Below are 10,854 nucleotides of genomic sequence, written 5' to 3' on the forward strand. Positions count from 1 at the left end.
GATGTACTAGAATGTACTGGGATGTACTTGGATGTACTAGAATGTACTAAGATGTACTAGAATGTACTGAGATGTACTAGAATGTACTGGGATGTACTAAAATGTACTGGGATGTACTATAATGTACTGGGATGTACTAGAATGTACTGGGATATACTAGAATGTACTGAGATGTACTAGAATGTACTGGGATGTACTTGGATGTACTAGAATGTACTAAGATGTACTAGAATGTACTGAGATGTACTAGAATGTACTGGGATGTACTAAAATGTACTGGGATGTACTATAATGTACTGGGATGTACTAGAACGTACTGGGATGTACTAGAATGTACTGGGATATACTAGAATGTACTGAGATGTACTAGAATGTACTCGGATGTACTAGGATGTACTGGGATGTACTAGAATGTACTATGATGTACTAGAATATACTGTGATGTACTAGAATGTACTGGGATGTACTATAATGTACTAGGATGTACTGGGATTTGCTAAAATGTACTGGGATGTACTACAATGTACTGGGATGTACTAGGATGTACTAGAATGTACCGAGATGTACTAGAATGTACTGGGATGTACTTGGATGTACTAGAATGTACTAAGAGGTACTAGAATGTACTGGGATGTACTAGAATGTACCGAGATGTACTAAATGTACTGAGATGTACTAGAATGTACTCGGATGTACTAGGATGTACTGAGATGTACTAGAATGTACTGGGATGTACTGCGATGTACTAGAATGTACTAGGATGAACTAGAATGTACTAAGATGTACTAGCATGTACTGGGAGAATGTACTGGGATGTACTAGGATGTACTAGAATGTACCGAGATGTACTAGAATGTACTGGGATGTACTTGGATGTACTAGAATGTACTAAGATGTACTAGAATGTACTGAGATGTACTAGAATGTACTGGGATGTACTAAAATGTACTGGGATGTACTATAATGTACTGGGATGTACTAGAACGTACTGGGATGTACTAGAATGTACTGGGATATACTAAAATGTACTAAGATGTACTAGCATGTACTGGGATGTACTATGATGTACTAGAATGTACTGTGATGTACTAGAATGTACTGGGATGTACTATAATGTACTAGGATGTACTAAAATGTACTGGGATGTACTACAATGTACTGGGATGTACTAGGATGTACTAGAATGTACCGAGATGTACTAGAATGTACTGGGATGTACTTGGATGTACTAGAATGTACTAAGATGTACTAGAATGTACTGAGATGTACTAGAATGTACTGGGGATGTACTAAAATGTACTGGGATGTACTATAATGTACTGAGATGTACTAGAACGTACTGGGATGTACTAGAATGTACTGGGATGTACTAGAACGTACTGGGATGTACTAGAATGTACTGGGATATACTAGAATGTACTAGGGATGTACTAGAATGTACTCGGATGTACTAGGATGTACTGGGATGTACTAGAATGTACTATGATGTACTAGAATATACTGTGATGTACTAGAATGTACTGGGATGTACTATAATGTACTAGGATGTACTGGGATTTGCTAAAATGTACTGGGATGTACTACAATGTACTGGGATGTACTAGGATGTACTAGAATGTACCGAGATGTACTAGAATGTACTGGGATGTACTTGGATGTACTAGAATGTACTAAGAGGTACTAGAATGTACTGGGATGTACTAGAATGTACCGAGATGTACTAAAATGTACTGAGATGTACTAGAATGTACTCGGATGTACTAGGATGTACTGAGATGTACTAGAATGTACTGGGATGTACTGCGATGTACTAGAATGTACTAGGATGAACTAGAATGTACTAAGATGTACTAGCATGTACTGGGATGTACTATGATGTACTAGAATGTACTGTGATGTACTAGAATGTACTGGGATGTACTATAATGTACTAGGATGTACTAAAATGTACTGGGATGTACTACAATGTACTGGGATGTACTAGGATGTACTAGAATGTACTAGAATGTACCGAGATGTACTAGAATGTACTGGGATGTACTTGGATGTACTAGAATGTACTAAGATGTACTAGAATGTACTGAGATGTACTAGAATGTACTGGGATGTACTAAAATGTACTGGGATGTACTATAATGTACTGGGATGTACTAGAACGTACTGGGATGTACTAGAATGTACTGGGATATACTAGAATGTACTAAGATGTACTAGCATGTACTGGGATGTACTATGATGTACTAGAATGTACTGTGATGTACTAGAATGTACTGGGATGTACTATAATGTACTAGGATGTACTAAAATGTACTGGGATGTACTACAATGTACTGGGATGTACTAGGATGTACTAGAATGTACCGAGATGTACTAGAATGTACTGGGATGTACTTGGATGTACTAGAATGTACTAAGATGTACTAGAATGTACTGAGATGTACTAGAATGTACTGGGATGTACTAAAATGTACTGGGATGTACTATAATGTACTGGGATGTACTAGAATGTACTGGGATATACTAGAATGTACCGAGATGTACTAGAATGTACTGGGATGTACTTGGATGTACTAGAATGTACTAAGATGTACTAGAATGTACTGAGATGTACTAGAATGTACTGGGATGTACTAAAATGTACTGGGATGTACTATAATGTACTGGGATGTACTAGAACGTACTGGGATGTACTAGAATGTACTGGGATATACTAGAATGTACTGAGATGTACTAGAATGTACTCGGATGTACTAGGATGTACTGGGATGTACTAGAATGTACTATGATGTACTAGAATATACTGTGATGTACTAGAATGTACTGGGATGTACTATAATGTACTAGGATGTACTGGGATTTGCTAAAATGTACTGGGATGTACTACAATGTACTGGGATGTACTAGGATGTACTAGAATGTACCGAGATGTACTAGAATGTACTGGGATGTACTTGGATGTACTAGAATGTACTAAGAGGTACTAGAATGTACTGGGATGTACTAGAATGTACTGAGATGTACTAAAATGTACTGAGATGTACTAGAATGTACTCGGATGTACTAGGATGTACTGAGATGTACTAGAATGTACTGGGATGTACTGCGATGTACTAGAATGTACTAGGATGAACTAGAATGTACTAAGATGTACTAGCATGTACTGGGATGTACTATGATGTACTAGAATGTACTGTGATGTACTAGAATGTACTGGGATGTACTATAATGTACTAGGATGTACTAAAATGTACTGGGATGTACTACAATGTACTGGGATGTACTAGGATGTACTAGAATGTACCGAGATGTACTAGAATGTACTGGGATGTACTTGGATGTACTAGAATGTACTAAGATGTACTAGAATGTACTGAGATGTACTAGAATGTACTGGGATGTACTAAAATGTACTGGGATGTACTATAATGTACTGGGATGTACTAGAACGTACTGGGATGTACTAGAATGTACTGGGATATACTAGAATGTACTAAGATGTACTAGCATGTACTGGGATGTACTATGATGTACTAGAATGTACTGTGATGTACTAGAATGTACTGGGATGTACTATAATGTACTAGGATGTACTAAAATGTACTGGGATGTACTACAATGTACTGGGATGTACTAGGATGTACTAGAATGTACCGAGATGTACTAGAATGTACTGGGATGTACTTGGATGTACTAGAATGTACTAAGATGTACTAGAATGTACTGAGATGTACTAGAATGTACTGGGATGTACTAAAATGTACTGGGATGTACTATAATGTACTGGGATGTACTAGAACGTACTGGGATGTACTAGAATGTACTGGGATATACTAGAATGTACTAAGATGTACTAGCATGTACTGGGATGTACTATGATGTACTAGAATGTACTGTGATGTACTAGAATGTACTGGGATGTACTATAATGTACTAGGATGTACTAAAATGTACTGGGATGTACTACAATGTACTGGGATGTACTAGGATGTACTAGAATGTACCGAGATGTACTAGAATGTACTGGGATGTACTTGGATGTACTAGAATGTACTAAGATGTACTAGAATGTACTGAGATGTACTAGAATGTACTGGGATGTACTAAAATGTACTGGGATGTACTATAATGTACTGGGATGTACTAGAATGTACTGGGATATACTAGAATGTACCGAGATGTACTAGAATGTACTGGGATGTACTTGGATGTACTAGAATGTACTAAGATGTACTAGAATGTACTGAGATGTACTAGAATGTACTGGGATGTACTAAAATGTACTGGGATGTACTATAATGTACTGGGATGTACTAGAACGTACTGGGATGTACTAGAATGTACTGGGATATACTAGAATGTACTGAGATGTACTAGAATGTACTCGGATGTACTAGGATGTACTGGGATGTACTAGAATGTACTATGATGTACTAGAATATACTGTGATGTACTAGAATGTACTGGGATGTACTATAATGTACTAGGATGTACTGGGATTTGCTAAAATGTACTGGGATGTACTACAATGTACTGGGATGTACTAGGATGTACTAGAATGTACCGAGATGTACTAGAATGTACTGGGATGTACTTGGATGTACTAGAATGTACTAAGAGGTACTAGAATGTACTGGGATGTACTAGAATGTACCGAGATGTACTAAAATGTACTGAGATGTACTAGAATGTACTCGGATGTACTAGGATGTACTGAGATGTACTAGAATGTACTGGGATGTACTGCGATGTACTAGAATGTACTAGGATGAACTAGAATGTACTAAGATGTACTAGCATGTACTGGGATGTACTATGATGTACTAGAATGTACTGTGATGTACTAGAATGTACTGGGATGTACTATAATGTACTAGGATGTACTAAAATGTACTGGGATGTACTACAATGTACTGGGATGTACTAGGATGTACTAGAATGTACCGAGATGTACTAGAATGTACTGGGATGTACTTGGATGTACTAGAATGTACTAAGATGTACTAGAATGTACTGAGATGTACTAGAATGTACTGGGATGTACTAAAATGTACTGGGATGTACTATAATGTACTGGGATGTACTAGAACGTACTGGGATGTACTAGAATGTACTGGGATATACTAGAATGTACTAAGATGTACTAGCATGTACTGGGATGTACTATGATGTACTAGAATGTACTGTGATGTACTAGAATGTACTGGGATGTACTATAATGTACTAGGATGTACTAAAATGTACTGGGATGTACTACAATGTACTGGGATGTACTAGGATGTACTAGAATGTACCGAGATGTACTAGAATGTACTGGGATGTACTTGGATGTACTAGAATGTACTAAGATGTACTAGAATGTACTGAGATGTACTAGAATGTACTGGGATATACTAAAATGTACTGGGATGTACTATAATGTACTGGGATGTACTAGAACGTACTGGGATGTACTAGAATGTACTGGGATTTACTAGAATGTACTAAGATGTACTAGCATGTACTGGGATGTACTATGATGTACTAGAATGTACTGTGATGTACTAGAATGTACTGGGATGTACTATAATGTACTAGGATGTACTAAAATGTACTGGGATGTACTACAATGTACTGGGATGTACTAGGATGTACTAGAATGTACCGAGATGTACTAGAATGTACTGGGATGTACTTGGATGTACTAGAATGTACTAAGATGTACTAGAATGTACTGAGATGTACTAGAATGTACTGGGATGTACTAAAATGTACTGGGATGTACTATAATGTACTGGGATGTACTAGAACGTACTGGGATGTACTAGAATGTACTGGGATATACTAGAATGTACTGAGATGTACTAGAATGTACTCGGATGTACTAGGATGTACTGGGATGTACTAGAATGTACTATGATGTACTAGAATATACTGTGATGTACTAGAATGTACTGGGATGTACTATAATGTACTAGGATGTACTGGGATTTGCTAAAATGTACTGGGATGTACTACAATGTACTGGGATGTACTAGGATGTACTAGAATGTACCGAGATGTACTAGAATGTACTGGGATGTACTTGGATGTACTAGAATGTACTAAGAGGTACTAGAATGTACTGGGATGTACTAGAATGTACCGAGATGTACTAAAATGTACTGAGATGTACTAGAATGTACTCGGATGTACTAGGATGTACTGAGATGTACTAGAATGTACTGGGATGTACTGCGATGTACTAGAATGTACTAGGATGAACTAGAATGTACTAAGATGTACTAGCATGTACTGGGATGTACTATGATGTACTAGAATGTACTGTGATGTACTAGAATGTACTGGGATGTACTATAATGTACTAGGATGTACTAAAATGTACTGGGATGTACTACAATGTACTGGGATGTACTAGGATGTACTAGAATGTACTAGAATGTACCGAGATGTACTAGAATGTACTGGAATGTACTTGGATGTACTAGAATGTACTAAGATGTACTAGAATGTACTGAGATGTACTAGAATGTACTGGGATGTACTAAAATGTACTGGGATGTACTATAATGTACTGGGATGTACTAGAACGTACTGGGATGTACTAGGATATACTAGAATGTACTAAGATGTACTAGCATGTACTGGGATGTACTATGATGTACTAGAATGTACTGTGATGTACTAGAATGTACTGGGATGTACTATAATGTACTAGGATGTACTAAAATGTACTGGGATGTACTACAATGTACTGGGATGTACTAGGATGTACTAGAATGTACCGAGATGTACTAGAATGTACTGGGATGTACTTGGATGTACTAGAATGTACTAAGATGTACTAGAATGTACTGAGATGTACTAGAATGTACTGGGATGTACTAAAATGTACTGGGATGTACTATAATGTACTGGGATGTACTAGAATGTACTGGGATATACTAGAATGTACCGAGATGTACTAGAATGTACTGGGATGTACTTGGATGTACTAGAATGTACTAAGATGTACTAGAATGTACTGAGATGTACTAGAATGTACTGGGATGTACTAAAATGTACTGGGATGTACTATGATGTACTGGGATGTACTAGAACGTACTGGGATGTACTAGAATGTACTGGGATATACTAGAATGTACTGAGATGTACTAGAATGTACTCGGATGTACTAGGATGTACTGGGATGTACTAGAATGTACTATGATGTACTAGAATATACTGTGATGTACTAGAATGTACTGGGATGTACTATAATGTACTAGGATGTACTGGGATTTGCTAAAATGTACTGGGATGTACTACAATGTACTGGGATGTACTAGGATGTACTAGAATGTACCGAGATGTACTAGAATGTACTGGGATGTACTTGGATGTACTAGAATGTACTAAGAGGTACTAGAATGTACTGGGATGTACTAGAATGTACCGAGATGTACTAAAATGTACTGAGATGTACTAGAATGTACTCGGATGTACTAGGATGTACTGAGATGTACTAGAATGTACTGGGATGTACTGCGATGTACTAGAATGTACTAGGATGAACTAGAATGTACTAAGATGTACTAGCATGTACTGGGATGTACTATGATGTACTAGAATGTACTGTGATGTACTAGAATGTACTGGGATGTACTATAATGTACTAGGATGTACTAAAATGTACTGGGATGTACTACAATGTACTGGGATGTACTAGGATGTACTAGAATGTACCGAGATGTACTAGAATGTACTGGGATGTACTTGGATGTACTAGAATGTACTAAGATGTACTAGAATGTACTGAGATGTACTAGAATGTACTGGGATGTACCAAAATGTACTGGGATGTACTATAATGTACTGGGATGTACTAGAACGTACTGGGATGTACTAGAATGTACTGGGATATACTAGAATGTACTAAGATGTACTAGCATGTACTGGGATGTACTATGATGTACTAGAATGTACTGTGATGTACTAGAATGTACTAGGATGTACTAAAATGTACTGGGATGTACTACAATGTACTGGGATGTACTAGGATGTACTAGAATGTACCGAGATGTACTAGAATGTACTGGGATGTACTTGGATGTACTAGAATGTACTAAGATGTACTAGAATGTACTGAGATGTACTAGAATGTACTGGGATATACTAAAATGTACTGGGATGTACTATAATGTACTGGGATGTACTAGAACGTACTGGGATGTACTAGAATGTACTGGGATTTACTAGAATGTACTAAGATGTACTAGCATGTACTGGGATGTACTATGATGTACTAGAATGTACTGTGATGTACTAGAATGTACTGGGATGTACTATAATGTACTAGGATGTACTAAAATGTACTGGGATGTACTACAATGTACTGGGATGTACTAGGATGTACTAGAATGTACCGAGATGTACTAGAATGTACTGGGTTGTACTTGGATGTACTAGAATGTACTAAGATGTACTAGAATGTACTGAGATGTACTATAATGTACTGGGATGTACTAAAATGTACTGGGATGTACTATAATGTACTGGGATGTACTAGAACGTACTGGGATGTACTAGAATGTACTGGGATATACTAGAATGTACTGAGATGTACTAGAATGTACTCGGATGTACTAGGATGTACTGGGATGTACTAGAATGTACTATGATGTACTAGAATATACTGTGATGTACTAGAATGTACTGGGATGTACTATAATGTACTAGGATGTACTGGGATTTGCTAAAATGTACTGGGATGTACTACAATGTACTGGGATGTACTAGGATGTACTAGAATGTACCGAGATGTACTAGAATGTACTGGGATGTACTTGGATGTACTAGAATGTACTAAGAGGTACTAGAATGTACTGGGATGTACTAGAATGTACCGAGATGTACTAAAATGTACTGAGATGTACTAGAATGTACTCGGATGTACTAGGATGTACTGAGATGTACTAGAATGTACTGGGATGTACTGCGATGTACTAGAATGTACTAGGATGAACTAGAATGTACTAAGATGTACTAGCATGTACTGGGATGTACTATGATGTACTAGAATGTACTGTGATGTACTAGAATGTACTGGGATGTACTATAATGTACTAGGATGTACTATAATGTACTAGGATGTACTAAAATGTACTGGGATGTACTACAATGTACTGGGATGTACTAGGATGTACTAGAATGTACTAGAATGTACCGAGATGTACTAGAATGTACTGGAATGTACTTGGATGTACTAGAATGTACTAAGATGTACTAGAATGTACTGGGATGTACTAAAATGTACTGGGATGTACTATAATGTACTGGGATGTACTAGAACGTACTGGGATGTACTAGGATATACTAGAATGTACTAAGATGTACTAGCATGTACTGGGATGTACTATGATGTACTAGAATGTACTGTGATGTACTAGAATGTACTGGGATGTACTATAATGTACTAGGATGTACTAAAATGTACTGGGATGTACTACAATGTACTGGGATGTACTAGGATGTACTAGAATGTACCGAGATGTACTAGAATGTACTGGGATGTACTTGGATGTACTAGAATGTACTAAGATGTACTAGAATGTACTGAGATGTACTAGAATGTACTGGGATGTACTAAAATGTACTGGGATGTACTATAATGTACTGGGATGTACTAGAATGTACTGGGATATACTAGAATGTACCGAGATGTACTAGAATGTACTGGGATGTACTTGGATGTACTAGAATGTACTAAGATGTACTAGAATGTACTGAGATGTACTAGAATGTACTGGGATGTACTAAAATGTACTGGGATGTACTATAATGTACTGGGATGTACTAGAACGTACTGGGATGTACTAGAATGTACTGGGATATACTAGAATGTACTGAGATGTACTAGAATGTACTCGGATGTACTAGGATGTACTGGGATGTACTAGAATGTACTATGATGTACTAGAATATACTGTGATGTACTAGAATGTACTGGGATGTACTATAATGTACTAGGATGTACTGGGATTTGCTAAAATGTACTGGGATGTACTACAATGTACTGGGATGTACTAGGATGTACTAGAATGTACCGAGATGTACTAGAATGTACTGGGATGTACTTGGATGTACTAGAATGTACTAAGAGGTACTAGAATGTACTGGGATGTACTAGAATGTACCGAGATGTACTAAAATGTACTGAGATGTACTAGAATGTACTCGGATGTACTCGGATGTACTGAGATGTACTAGAATGTACTGGGATGTACTGCGATGTACTAGAATGTACTAGGATGAACTAGAATGTACTAAGATGTACTAGCATGTACTGGGATGTAATATGATGTACTAGAATGTACTGTGATGTACTAGAATGTACTGGGATGTACTATAATGTACTAGGATGTACTAAAATGTACTGGGATGTACTACAATGTACTGGGATGTACTAGGATGTACTAGAATGTACCGAGATGTACTAGAATGTACTGGGATGTACTTGGATGTACTAGAATGTACTAAGATGTACTAGAATGTACTGAGATGTACTAGAATGTACTGGGATGTACTAAAATGTACTGGGATGTACTATAATGTACTGGGATGTACTAGAACGTACTGGGATGTACTAGAATGTACTGGGATATACTAGAATGTACTAAGATGTACTAGCATGTACTGGGATGTACTATGATGTACTAGAATGTACTGTGATGTACTAGAATGTACTGGGATGTACTATAATGTACTAGGATGTACTAAAATGTACTGGGATGTACTACAATGTACTGGGATGTACTAGGATGTACTAGAATGTACCGAGATGTACTAGAATGTACTGGGATGTACTTGGATGTACTAGAATGTACTAAGATGTACTAG

The sequence above is a fragment of the Amphiura filiformis genome, chromosome 1 (assembly GCF_039555335.1).
Source record: "Amphiura filiformis chromosome 1, Afil_fr2py, whole genome shotgun sequence".
Lineage (NCBI taxonomy): Eukaryota > Metazoa > Echinodermata > Ophiuroidea > Amphilepidida > Amphiuridae > Amphiura > Amphiura filiformis.